A 15030-nucleotide genomic window follows, 5' to 3' on the forward strand; every position below is an offset into this window, starting at 1 on the left:
TTTTCCTTCTAACAGTCAGACCCCTCAACTGCAGGTCTGTTGGATTTTGCTGGAGGTCCACTCCAGACCATGTTTGACTGGGCATCACCAGCGGAGGCTGCAGAACAGCATATATTGCTGCCTGATCCTTCCTCTGGAAGCTTCATCCCAGAGGGGCACCCACCTGTTTGAGGTGTCTGTTGGCCCCGACTGGGAGGTGTTTCCCAGTCAGGCTACACGGGGTCAGGGATCCGCTTGAGAAGGCAGTCTGTCCATTGTTGGCATTTGAATGCCGTGCTAAGAGAACCACTGCTGTCTTCAGAACTGTTAGACAGGGACGTTTAAGTCTACAGAAACTGTCTACTGCCTTTGTTCTACTATGTCCTTCCCCCAGAGGTGAAATCTAGAGAGGCAGTAGGTCTTGCTGCATGGCAGTGGCCTCTGCCCAGTTCGTGCTTCCCGGCCTCTTTGTTTACACTGTGAGTTACTCAGGCCTCAGCAATGGTGGACAACCCTGCCCCAATCAAGCTGCAGTGTTGCAGGTCAATCTCAGATTGCTGTGCTAGCAGTGAGGAAGGCTCTGTGGGCATGGGATCTGCCAAGCCAGACCCTGGGGTTATCTCCTGGTCTACTGGTTGCTAAGACTGTGGCAAAAGCACAGTATTTGGTCAGGAGTGTACCATTTCTCCATGTACACTCTGTCATGGCTTTCCTTGACTAGGAAAGTGAAATCCCCCGACCCCTTGTGCCTCCTAGGTGAGACGAGGCCACGCCCTGCTTCAGCTCACCCTCCGTGGGCTGCACCAACTGTCCAACCAGTGCTAATGAGAGGAAGCAGATACCTCAGTAGGAAATGCAGAAATCACCCGTCTTATGCATCGATCTCACTGGAACCTGCAGACTGGAGCTGTTCCTATTTGGCCATTTTGGAAGTGACCCAGTGTCACCGTTTTAATGTGTTTTGTATAATTTCATATTTGTAAAGTATATTCACCTTAGTCTAATAAGTGATATGATTTGTTATATTTTTTTCAGCTGGGTCTTTTTTTTTTCACTGCGGAGATATTGCCAAAGCAGGACATAGAAGATTCACATAAAAAGGTAATAGTGAGAAAATATGAAGGCTGCGACCTTGATAATTTATACTTAAAGAAAGACTGGCAAGGTATGATTAATTGCAAGGGGCAGAAGAGTAGTTATAATTGCCTTCATCAATGTTTACCAACAACCCATTGCAAAACATGCCAAGGCAATAAATGTGACAAAGCTTTTGAGTGGTGCTCAATTCTCAACAAAAATAAGAAAATTAATAGCAGAAAGAAACCCTACAAATGAGAAAAATGTGGCAAAGACTGTGCGTGGTTCTCAGGCCTCATTTTAAATAAGAGAACTCATACTAGAGGGAACCCCTACAAATGTGAAAAATATTGCAGAGCCTTTAAATGCTTCTCAGACCTTACTAAACATTAGAGAATCCATACTGGAGAGAAACTTTAAAAAGTGTGAAAGATGTGGCCAAGCCTGTGTTTAGTTGTCAGAACTTATTAGACATAAGAGAATTCATACTGGAGAGAAACCCTACAAATGTGAAGAATGTGCCAGAGGCTTTAGACGCTTCTCAGACCTTGCCAGACGTAGGAGAATTCATACTGGAGAGAAACCCTACAAATGTGAAGAATGTGGCAGAGGCTTTAGAAGCTTCTCAGACCTTAGCAGACATAAGAGAATTCATACTGGAAAGAAACCCTACAAATGTGAAGAATGTGGCAGAGGCTTTAGAAGCTTCTCAGACCTTACCAGACATGAGAGAATTCATACTGGAGAGAAACCCTACAAATATGAAGAATGCAGTAGAGGCTTTAGAAGATTCTCAGACCTTACCAGACATAAGAGAATTCATACTGGAGAGTGACCTTACAAATGTAAAGATTGTGGCAAAGGCTTCAGTCGCTCCTCAACCCTGCCTCAGCCTCCCTAGTAGCTGGGACTATAGGCATTCGCAACCAGGCCCAGTTAATTTTTGTATTTTTGGTAGAGATTGAGTTTCACCATTTTGGCCAGAATGGTTTTGATCTTTTGACCTCGTGATCCACCCGCCTTGGCCTCCCAAACTGCTGGGATTATAGTCACAAGCCACCGCACCCGGCCGAGTCTATGTCTCTTGAAAGCCTCTAAGAACTTGCGTTATAAATCTGGGTGCTTTTGTGTTGGGTGTGTATATATGTAGCATAGTTAGCCCTTTACCGTTCTGTAATCCCCTTTTTATATTTTCATAATCTTTGTTGATTTAAAGTCTGGTTTGTCTGAAACAAACTTTGCAACCCTTGCTTTTTCTTGTCTTTTTATATGCTTAGTAGGTTTTTCTGCATTCCTTTGTTTTCAGCCTGTGTGACATAAGTCTGGAAGGCAATATACCAGTGGGTCTTGATCCTTTATGTAGCTTGCCACTTTGTTTTCTTTGGGGCATTTAGCCCATTTACATTTAAGCTTCGTTTTGATAAGTATAGATTTGAATCTATCATTATGATCATTGCCAGTTATTTTGCAGACTACTTTATCGTATAAAACTAGTGATTTTGTTTTGCGGTTGCTTTATAGTGTCAGTGGTTTGTGTATTTCAGTGTGTTTTTGTAGTGACTGGTAATGGTCTTTCTTTTTTCCTATTTAGTGCTTTCCTTAGCAGTTCTTATAAGGCCAGCCTGGCGATAACAGGTTTCCTCAGCATCTGCTTATCTTAAAAGGATCTTATCTCTTTTCTACTTTTGAAGCTTAATTTGGTCAGATATGAAATTTTGGCTAGAATTTTTTTAATGAATGTTGAATATTGGCATCTAATCTCTTGGCAAATAGGATTTCTGCTGAAAGGTTCATTGTTAGTCTGATGAGCCTCCCATTTGAAGCTATGTGCGGGGTCCCTGGATCTGTGCTGTTTTACCCTGCTTCATTGTCAGCAAACAGGGTTGTCTGATTTTCAAAGAGGCTACTCACATCTATCATATACCAGAAAGCAATGGTGAATATTTGTGGATTAAAATCTCAGGGCTTGGTTTTTAAAAAGTGCAGTGTTATGGTCATTTTGGATCTGCTGGGTCTGGTGTTATCTTGCAGGGATCACAAGAGATGTGAGTACATCTCTACTTGCAGCCCAAGAGATGATGGACACTGCATATCTCTTAGAGCAGGCAGCCATTAGCTAATCACACTTCTTGATTATGACCAGAAATGAAAGTGACACTCAGAAAGAGAAGATAAAGTGCTTCAGAACAACACCGAAACTCTGATTCTCCTGGAGAGCAGCTGTCATTTTTCTGTGCACTGGAACATGAATGAAAATGAAGAATTTTACAAAGCAAAAGTTAATTCAAACTACATTTTTATTAGACTCCCTAAAGTTCAGTTTTATAAGTAATTCAACATTAACTACCTTTTTCTGTATGTTTTTCAAAGTTTTTAAAAGTTCAGTTTTATAAGTAATTCAACATTAACTACCTTTCTTTTTCTGTATGTTTTTCAAAGTTTTTTTGATCTTTTCAAAAATTAAAATTCCTATCTTATTTGAGAGTAATTTATTTTTGAATATTTTTATTTGATTTATTTATTTTTTGAGACAGAGTTTTGCTTTCTTGCCCAGGCTGGAGTGCAGTGACATGATGCCGGCTCACTGCAACCTCCGCCTTCCAGTTTCAAGCAATTCTCCTGCCTCAGCCTCCCAAGTAGTTGGAATTACAGGCACCCATGACTTCACCTGGCTAATTTTTGTATTTTAATAGAGATAGGGTTTCATGATGTTGGCCAGGCTGGTCTCGAACTGCTAACCTTGTGATCCGCCTGCCTCAGCTTCCCAAAGTGCTGGGATTAGAAGTGTAAGCCACCGGGCCTGGCCTATTTTTAATTCTTATGGATACATAACAATTGTACATATATTCAGGGTACATGTAATATTTTGATAAGAGCATACAATCTGTTATAAAGTTAGTAATTGGGATATTCATCAGCTCAAATATTTTTTTGAAATTTTCTCTTTTAGCCATTTTGTAACATATAATGAATTATTGTTAACTGTTGACTCTATTGTGTTACCAAACCCTAGATCTTATTCCTTTTAACTGGTTTTTGCTTGTTTGTTTGTTTGTTTCTGTTCTCTTTTTTTGAGACAGTTTTACTCTCTCACCTAGGCTGGAGTGTAATAGTATGATCTGACTCATTGCAACCTGTACCTCCTGGGTTTGAAAGATTCTCATCCGTCAGCCTTATGAGTAGCTGGGATTACAGGCACACACTACCATGCTAGCTAATTTTTTTATTTTTAGTAAAAACAGAATTTTACGATGTTGGCAAGGCTGTTCTCAAACTCTTGGCCTCAGGGGATACACTCATCTCGGCTTCTCAGCATGAGCCACCATGCCCAGCCAACTGTATAATTCTTAATGCTTAATTCGTATTTTTGCTAATAGTTGACTTGATATTTCTTAGGAAAAAAGAGGCAGAAATATGAAGCAACATAGATATCTTCTGTTTTTTTTTTTATCCTAAATATGTTTCCCAATACATAAGCACATGAAGAATAATCTATCCCAAATACATTATGGTAAGTGAAAGAAACCAGACTGAAATATGGCAGAATGTACCACTGCATAGAGAGAAGATGTTAATTTTACTACAAGAATGTAGTTTTTAAAAAAGAATATTCATAAAATGCATATGAATAGAGACAGAGAGTAGATTCATGATGGTCTGTTGTCGAAAGCGGAAATAGTTTAAAGTTATTCTTTTGTGGCTTTTATAATGATAAACATACTAGAAATATTGAATGTGATATTATGCAAAGTTTAAAATAATGGCTTTTAAAAATAAGAATTCCATAGGATAAGATTGCTAAATTATTTTCTGAAAAACAGTTTACAAAATCTGAAAACCACATTAATTTCTTTTTGAAGAAATGTAAAATAGAGTTCTTGTATTTGACTGCTAGGTGTATTTGGTGTATTTAGGTCAACAAATCTGTACAACTTGCTACTTCTGTCATTAACTGTCTTTTTTGTTTCATATGTTGGGATCTTTGTTAGGTGTATATATATTTATAATTGTTATGTCTTATTCATAGGTTTACATTTCTTCAAAATATAATGTCCTCATTTGTCACTTGTAACACTTTTGTCTTAATATTTATTTTGTTGAAGTATAGTCACCCCAGCTCTTTTAGTTACTATTTGTATAAAGTATCTTTAGGAATTCTTTTACTTACAACCTACAGAGAAGTCTAATGAGAGTCTCTTGTAGATAACAAAGTTGAATTATATTTATGTTTTTTAAACCATTCTGTCAATGTTTACATTGTAATTATACAGTTTATTTCTATTTAAAGTATTTACAAAAGATGGAATTCTACCATTTTGCTACTTATTTTTCTGTCATTTCCTTTTCAAATTTAGTCTATTTATTACTGACATTTTTATTCTATTGATATTTTTCAAGTCTACAGTTTTTATTCCCTTTTAAATTCCCTTTTGACTTTTTAAAGTTATTGTTTTTGTGATTAAGGATTATAACTAATCTTACAAATGTATGACCATGTATAATAAATGAATACCACTTGAAATCTGGTTTTATTACAACAGTTCATTCCACACAGATTTGTTTCTCCAACTCTATCTGCTTCCAGCTTATATAATTATGCATTGCCTGAAATTAACATAGTTTTATAACTAATTCTGTGCACTAGTCTACTGAATCATATATTAAAAAATTTTTAAAGATGAAACAAGTTATGAAATGAAAATATTTTCATAGTGGCATTTTTAGTTTTGCATATATTTACTTTTACTGGTGTTACTTGTTCTCTTAATATGGCATTAAGTTATTTTATAGTGTGTCCTTTTATTTCAGCCAAAAAGATAGCCTTTATCATGCATTGCAGAGAGGACCTATTAGTAAGAAACTCTGTATAGTTTTTTAAAAAATATAAAAATGTCTTGATATCTCATTTATCTTTGAAGAATAGTTTGTGGAAAATAGAGTTCTTTGTTGACTTTTTTTTTCTTTTATCACTTTAAATATGTCATCCTGCTGTCTTGTGACTTTATGGTTTCTAGCAAGAAATTAGTTCTTAATTTTACTATGAAACTTTGTATATGATGGGTCTTTATTACTGTTTTTAAGATTCTTTTTGTCTGTAGGTTTTGAAAGTTTGTAATGTGTCTTTTGTGGAAGTCTTTGAGCGTATACAATTTTGAGCTCAGTTCTATTTTTGATATGTAGATTCATGAGTTTTATCATGTTTAGAAATTTATCTGCCATTATTCCTTTATTTTTTTTTTGGTTCTGATTCTTTTAATTTTTTTCTTCTGATTCTTTTACACTCTCCCTCTTCTTTTTGGATTTTCTATAATCCTTGTGAAGGCGATGTAATAATTTCTCATTAGTATCTTAGGGCCTTCTAATTTTTCTTAATTCTCTTTCGCCTAGTAGGTCTAAATAATTAAAATTGAGCAGACTTAAAACCTTGCTAATCCTTTTTTTCTTTCTTTTTTCTACTCATATCTGCTGTAGAGGCTTTCTGGTAAATTTTTTTCTTTCAGTGATTTTAACTTTTGACTTCAGATGTTTTTGTTTATTTCATAATTGCTGTCTCTATTGATACTTTCTATTTGATGAAACATCATTTTCCCAATTTTTTTTCTTTTTTATGGTTTACTCTCTTTTTCAGCATGTTTAAGTCTATTGATTTAAAGACTTTTAAATCTCTTTCAATGTCTAGGATATCTCTAGGACTGTTTCTATTAATTTGTTATCATGTTAATGAGTGATATTTTTTTGCCTGCCTTTTGTTGTTTTTGAAAACTGTACATTTTGATATTATAATATAATAACTTTGAAATCATATTATTTTTAATCCTTTGGATTTTTGATTTTCATGATTATTTATATTTGTTTAATGAGTTTTCAAAGGTATTTTTGTAAATATTGTATTCTTTGTTATGTATGGAATAAAAGTCTCTGTTTCATTATCTTATGAGCTAGTAATTTGACAGAGATTTTCTCAAATACTTGCTCACCCAAAACATTTTAATTATTGCAGCTCAGCTTACAAACCAGGAAGGTAACATCTTGGCCTTTTTTTTTTTCCTGTTTGTGCTGAGTTTGAGTATTACTTTGTTCTTACACTGCCATAAAGGAGTGCCTGAGACTGGGTAATTCATGAAAGAAATAGGTTTAATTGAGTCACAGTTCTGTATGACTGCAGTGGCCTCAGGAAATTTACAATCATGGCAGAAAGTGGAGGAGAAGCAAGTACCCTCTTCACAAGGTGGCAGGAGAGAGAGTGAGAGAACAGAAAAAACTACCAGTTATAAAACCAGCAGATCTCGTGAGAGTTTACTCACTGTCCTGAGAACAGCATTGGGGAAACCGCACCCATAATCCAATCACATCTTTCCCTCAACATGTGGGGATTGTAATTCGAGATGAGATTTGAGTTGGGTCACAGAGCGAAACCATATTAGAGGGTAAAGCAATCATGACTGATAATGTCTTCTTAGAACTTTTCTGAACACTGACCTTACCCATGCCTAGTCCTGAGCAGGCATATGGGCTTCTAGATTCTCAGAAATATGTAGACAGTTTTCAGAGCCCTTATCCCCAGGGATTTTATTTTCCAGTCTTCCTATTCTACATGACTCTTGTATTTTCCAACTGATATTTTTCCTCCAGGTTTGATGTGTAGTTAATTTGCCTTTGCATGTTTGTGCCAAATATTAGTTTATTGGTTGTAAGTTATGGTTGTTCATTTTTAATATAGGTGTTTACTGCTATAAATATATCTGAGCAGGTTTTTGCTGTGTCTCATATGTTTTGATATATTGCTTTATTATTTATCTGAAAATATTATCCAATTATTTTGACACGATGGCTATTTAGTGTGTTGTTCGATTTCCAGATATATGTAATTTTCCCAAATTTTCTGCATTGACTTCAATTTCCTTTTTTTTTTTTTTTTGAGACGGAGTCTGTTTCCCAGGCTGGAATGCAGTGGCATGATCTCCACTCACTGCAAACTCCGCCTCCCGGGTTCACGCCATTCTCCTGCCTCAGCCTCCCATGTAGCTGGGACTACAGGCACCCACCACCACACCCGGCTAATTTTTGTATTTTTAGTAGAGACGGGGTTTCACCATGTTAGCCAGGATGGTCTGGATCTCCTGACCTCGTGATCCGCCCGTCTCGACCTCCCAAAGTGCTGGGATTTCAGGCATGAGCCACCACACCCGGCCTTTTTTTTTTTTTTTTTGATAGAGATTGGGTCTTGCTGTGTTACCCAGGCTGGATGAATTCAACTTAAAAAACAATTCTACATATAAATGAAGTCATGCGGTATTTGCCTTTCTGTGTTTGGCTTATTTCACTTAGAATAATTTCCTCCAGATTAATCCCTGTTATCATAAATGGCAAGATTTTCTCCGTTTCTGTAGCTGAATATTATTCTACTATGTAGAGAATATGTGTGTAGAAACATACATATATATACACCTATATATGTACACACACGCATTTACACAACACAATGTCTTTATTCATCTATTGATGGACACTAAGGTTGTTTCCGTATCTCAGCCATTGTGAATAATGCTGCAATGAAAATGGGAGTGCAGGTATCTCTTTGAGATACTGGTTTCCTTTCCTTTGAATACTTAACCAGATGTGGGACTGCAGGGTCACATGGTAGTTCTAGTTTCAGTTTTTTGAGGAACCTCCATACCGTTTTCCATAATGGCTATACTAATTTATATTCTCAATAATACACAGGGTTCCCATTTCTCTACATCCTTACCAACACTTGATTTTCTGTCCTTTTGGTAACAGTTATTCTGACAGATGTGAGGTAATGTCTCATAGTGGTTTTGATTTGCATTTTCCTGATAAATGACATTGAACCTCTGTTCATATACCAGTTGGCCACCTGTATGTCTTCTTTGGAATAATGTCTATTCAGATCCTTTGCTCATTTTTAAACCAAGTTATTCATTTTCTTGCTATTGAGTTGCGTTCCATACATATTTTGGATACTGACCACTTTTCAGATGTATAGTTTGCAAATATTCTTCCCCATCCCTTTGGCTGTCTCTTCACTCTGCTGATTATTTCCTTTGTTGTTCAGAAGCTTTTTATTTTAATAGTGTCTCACTTGTTTATTTTTGCTTTTGTTGCCTAGGTTTTTGGTTTCATATCCAAAAAATCATTGACCAATGACACGGAGGTTTTTCCCTGTGTTTTCTTCTAGGAGCTTTATGGTTTCAGGTCTTTAATCCATTTTGAGTTCATTATTATATATGGTATAAGATGAGAGTCCAAGTCCATTCTTTTGCATGTGGATATCCAACCTTCCCAATACTATTTATTGAAGAGACCATCCTTCTCCTCATTGTGTATTCTTGGTGTCCTTATCAAAGATTAGTTTATTGCATATGTTTGGGTTTATTTCTGGACTCTATTCTGTTCCATTGGTCTATGTGTCTGTTTTTATGCCAGTACCATATTGTCGTACTGTTGGAATTCCTATGGCTCTGTAACATAGGCTGGTTGCTATTTTTATTGTTATATTCACAGATTCCTATCCATAAATGCTGGTAAAGAGTGAACGATAAGCTGGCCTAATAAAAATTGGCCAAAAGCTGCTGTTTCATGCTGGTAGGTCTACGGAATACATCTTTTTTCTCTGTTATGAGAAAATTAACTCCCCACTGAGGCCTGGTATGGGGGCTCACACCTACAATCCTAGCACTTTGGGAGGCTGAGGCAGGAGGATCACTTGAGGCCACAAGTTCGAGACCAGCTGGTCAACGTGGCAAGACACTCTCTCTACTAAAACTACAAAAATTAGCTGAGCGTGGTGGTGCACACCTGTAAACCCAGCTACTTAGGAGGCTGACAGAGGAGAATTGCTTGAACGCAGGAGGTAGAGGTTGCAGTGAGCCAAGACTGAGCCACTGCTCTCCAGCCTGGGTGACAGAATGGGACCCTATCTCAAAACAAACAAACAAACAAAATTAAGTTACTGAGATTGTTCCTTAACATAAACCTGACTTTCCAACTTTCAGGTACATGAGCTTGAGGTATTTTCTTCAAAACTATACCATGAAGACTCAAGCCATGCTTCTGGCTTGAGGAAGAAGAAAGCTCATAAAAAGTTGCCCACAACTCAGGATATTATTCAATTATATGCTTTTAGAGAGAAATGACTGCAATGCTAAGCCCTCTCCTTAGGTTTTAAAGCTAACCTAAATTAGAACTTAGGAAAGAGTTTCAGCATAAATTCACACTGCTTAGTCTTGCATTTCTAAGTGCTTTTGATGTGATCCCTCAGTTAGTATGTGATCCCCCAACATCACTGTTAGGAACACTTAGCACAGGATAAGTAACAAATAGAGTTACTGGAAGTGGGATTTTATTATATCATTGTCTATTTTTGTATGTTTGAAATTTTTTATAATATAAAACACACACACACTCAGAGTGATTAAAAAAGGAAAAAAGTACTTAAATACTTAAAGTAAACTCACCACTTTAGAATTCTTTTTGTATCAGAAAGCTTGCTGGTAAGCTGCAAATACCAAAGGTGGCAGTGTGAAACGAATCCGCTGATTTCCAGCAGCTCCAAAATGTTTTCGTGCCGTGTTCAAAATCTGACCCAAAAGCATTAAAAAAAAATTTCCAAACTATGATTAATCATTTGTGAAATAAATGTGGGCTCCAATCATCATTGCTAACATTTTGTGAACATATACAATGTACCATACTTTATGGTAGGCAATTTACATATATCTTATCTCCTCAAGTTGTCACAACAACCCAGAGACAGATACAATCCCATTTCACAAATGGGGAAGCGTGAGTTTCAAAGAGGTTGTATAACCTGCCCAAGGTAGCAAGTTAGAAGCAAAGATATGTTTAAATATATTTTCATACACACATGTGCAAAGTATGCTGCATTGATAAAGAATGTAGGCTCTGGCCCAGGTGTGGTGACTCACGTCTGTAATCCCAGCACTTTGGGAGGCCAAAAGTGGACAGATCAGTTGAGGTCTGGAGTTTGAGACCAGCCTGGCCAACATAGGGACACCCTGTCTCTACTGAAAATACAAAAATTAGCTGTGCGTGGTGGCACACACCTGTAATCTCAGCTACTCAGGAGGCTGAGGCAGTAGAATTACTTGAACCCAGGAGACGGAGGTTGCAGTAAACTGGGATCATGCCACTGCACTCCAGCCTGGGTGACAGAGCAAGATTCCATCTCAACAAAAAAGAAATGAAAAGAAAAGAAAGCTGTGAAGATAGACTCACAGACTCACATTTAAAAGTAGATGCTAATGCTACATGTGTGGCCTTGGGCGAATTATTTACCTTCTCTTAGCCACAAGTTTCTGTAAACTGCTAGTGTTGGGAAGATCAGACGACACATGTGAAGTCTCACGACTACTTAGCACAAGGCATGTGCTCAGTAATATTAACTATTACTATGATACAAAACAACTATATGCATATTACTGGTACAACACATCTCCTCATTCAAAGAAAAATAAGATCGTTTAAATCAAGGAAAATGCTAATATACTTTGAAAGAGCCACTTGTGAAATATTCTATGAATTCTGTGTTTTTGTTGGATTTCTTCCTGAAATGGCACAATGTATAGCCAATTCAGAAAAATTACAAGGAAAACACAGAGTTCATAAAATATTTTTAATATGTGTGACACAATGACATTCAGGTTTTGTGAAATTCAATGATACGGTAGATGAATAAGAGAATACATTTCCCCTAGGGGTAGTCAGAGCTAATGACCCTATCATTAAAGATCTCTATACATGGGAATAACCAATCAGCCACATGCAGAAGGCATACTTTCTTTCTTTCTTTCTTTTTTTTTTTTTTTTTGAGACAGAGTTTCACTCTTGTTGCCCAGGCTGGAGTGCAATGGTGTGATAGCCACTCACTGTAACCTCCACCTCCCAGGTTCAAGTGATTCTCCTGCCTCAGTCTCCCAAGCAGTTGGGATTACAGGCACCCACCACCATGCCCGGCAAACTTGTTGCATTTTTAGTAGAGATGGGGTTTCACCATGTTGGCCACGCTGGTCTCAAACTCCTGATCTCAGGTAATCCACCCACCTTGGCTTCCCAAAGTGCTGGGATTATAGGCATGAGCCACCATGCCCAACCAAAAGGCATACTTTCTAACTACTACATTTGGTATGCAATAGAAAATGAAAACACACAGACACACACAATCTCACACAGAAACATAAAGGAATCAGTTAACATACTCAGACAGTCACTCTGTACAGATCACATAGCTCACAGTGCACAACACCACAGTCCTGGAATGTTTGTCACTAAGCCAAGACAAAGACCATCACCCTACCAACAGCAGTCAGCCTCTTATTTCACACTGATTGTGAAGAAGTACAGGAGTGTCAATTACAATGAAGGAAGTCAACAGAAGGAGATGAGACAGGACGTCCTCAGGCAAATGTCTTTTTCATCATAGCAGCCTAACAGCCTTATGCATCCAAGAATGGTTAAACTACTTTGCCCACACAATAATTAAGCAGCCAACCGTGCTAACCCTTCACTAAAATAAATTACCTAGTATCAGTCACTGATACCCCTACTCAGACAACATGTTTTATCCATTTCACAAAGATTTCCTGTGGACTAATAATAAAGAGAGAATCTCATGTGATTGTTCTTTATCAGAAAAAAAAGTTAAGAAAAAGGTAAAACGAATTTTTAAATCTTTCATCAAAAAACAAAAACTCAATATGACAAATATAACTTATACTTGCAAATTTGGAAAAGTAAAATTAAATATGAGAATTGTATTTCTTCTCAAGTTTATTATAAGCAAGACACAGTTCAGAAAAAAATGAACATAGAATAATTATGAGCACTCAGGTAAAAGAAGACAAGAGTTTTTGTAATTCTCAGTCTTCAAAAGAAATTGGAGCAACTGAATTGTTATTCACATGCTCCAGAAGTTTACAAACAATTATGTGTTTATATATAAAGTAAAAGCCCATAGATGACATGAATCTTTTCTTTTTATTTTTCATTTTATTGTTATTATGTTTTGAGATGGAGTCTCGCTCTGTTGCCCAGGCTGGGGTGCAGTGGCACAATCTCAGCTCACTGCAACCTCCGTTCTCCCGGTTCAAGTGAATCTTTAATTCAGTCGCAATTCCTTCAAAACCATTTAAGACCAGAAGGTGAATTAAACCATTTTAAGCACTTCAACATGTGATTTCATGAGGAGCTGATACAGGGTTATAGTAAGAGTAAACTCATACCAAGTCCTGCTGGTCAGGGTCGTCAGAGCGCCGCAGATGAATGAAGGGCCCACACGGCTCTGCTCATCAGCAAAGTCTCCTGGATCAGGGTCCTCTACAAGCTGATCTGGCTGATCTTGAATCAACCTGGATACCCAATTCATGATGGAACCCCCCTGTAACATGCGAGGCACAAGAAACCCACTGATGGGAAACCATTGGCATATAAAGCCACTGTCAAAAATGTTTCCACTTATAAAGTTACAATACAATATCAACAAGATATTCATTTTTTGGATAGAAAGTCGATACACATGTATGTCATATACACATATACAGACAAAAGTCTGGACAGATATGTACGAAATGTTAACAGTGGTTATTCTCTATCTGGTGGAATTATAAATGTTTTATAATTCTTTATACATCTCCCATTTTCTAATTTATATAATGAATAAGTTACTTGTAAATTTTCTTTAGTATTGAATTACCCTACCCTCCCATCTCAGGTATCTAGGTCCATAGTCTAAAATTATAACACTGTTTCCCTAAAATAGCATGGAGGTATTCTCTTACCTGGTCTTGAGAGACAATTTCTGTGTTATAATCCAGAACATTACTAAGCACATAACAACTCATGCGCTTCCTGGACTCATAGTCAAAGTACTCAGAGTGGATGAAAATGTTTTAATTTCAAGACTGTTAAAATATTGTTGTAAGTGTCAACTGGCATTTTCAAAAGTCTGGTGAGTTCCTTTGAAACTGCACTGCTGGTAGGAACACTACAAAAAGAAAAACAGAAGTCTTAATGAATAAAATTAACTTTATGCACAAATAGCACTTGTTCCATAAGAATTTGAAATTTTTCATTACACATTAAAGGAAATGGGTCAGGTGAATCATACCACCACAGAAGACTGTAACAACCTCCTTTCAAGAGGATAAAAATGCTTATCTAATCACAAATATATGTTCATCTATTATTTTTCTGTTGATACAAAACTAGATACAGTTTCCAACTCATGAACAGATGGTATAACGAGTTAAGATGACTGTCTAGACTTCGATGACATTTCTAAGGGAAGTATTTTAACTGGTAGTTTGGTTCCCAGGGGGCAGCCAACAAGTATTGTATATTCACGATGAAAACAAGTAGGAAGAAAATCCATGCAAAACCAGCAATTCGACACAATAGAAAAATATATAAACTATTTCTTCTGCATCAGATGTTGGTGATTAAGGAAAAGCAGGCTGACTGACTTTTAGGTAGTGGTTAGTAAAATCATTCTGTAGATATTGAAGCATGTTGGGACATTTATTACAACCTCATTAGAGGTAGTTATTTCTAATTATTTTCTCTATTTTTACTTTAAAATTCACTTGGGTGGAAAGACATAAATACATCACTTAGTTTTTTTAATTTAAAATTTTTTAATTTTTAATTTTATTTTTTATTAGAGATGGGGTCTTGCTATGTTGCCCAAGCTGTTCGCAAACTCCTGGGCTCAAGTGATTCTCCCAACCCAGTCTCCTGAATAGCTGGGATTACAGGTACAAACCACCACACGTGGCTCATCATTTAATTTTCTCTCACACTTATTCCGTATCTGGACTTGTTTTCAGTTCACACACACATAAAACCAAAAATGACTGAGAGAAAAAAGGTAATACAAAGCGGAGCAAAAAAGAAGAAATTTTCTTGATGCAAGTAAACCACTAGAAAGGAGATAGA

The 15030-nt window shown here is 36.8% G+C and overlaps 2 pseudogenes; one reads left to right on the plus strand and one right to left on the minus strand.

Annotated features, from left to right (window-relative positions):
- LOC103233516 (SHC SH2 domain-binding protein 1-like) overlaps window positions 1-15030 on the plus strand; it is a 632774-nt pseudogene that overhangs the window by 479625 nt on the left and 138119 nt on the right.
- Window positions 1-15030, minus strand: part of LOC103232140 (vacuolar protein sorting-associated protein 35-like) — a 46097-nt pseudogene that overhangs the window by 16205 nt on the left and 14862 nt on the right.

Source organism: Chlorocebus sabaeus, chromosome 5, assembly GCF_047675955.1.
Source record: "Chlorocebus sabaeus isolate Y175 chromosome 5, mChlSab1.0.hap1, whole genome shotgun sequence".
Taxonomy (NCBI): domain Eukaryota; kingdom Metazoa; phylum Chordata; class Mammalia; order Primates; family Cercopithecidae; genus Chlorocebus; species Chlorocebus sabaeus.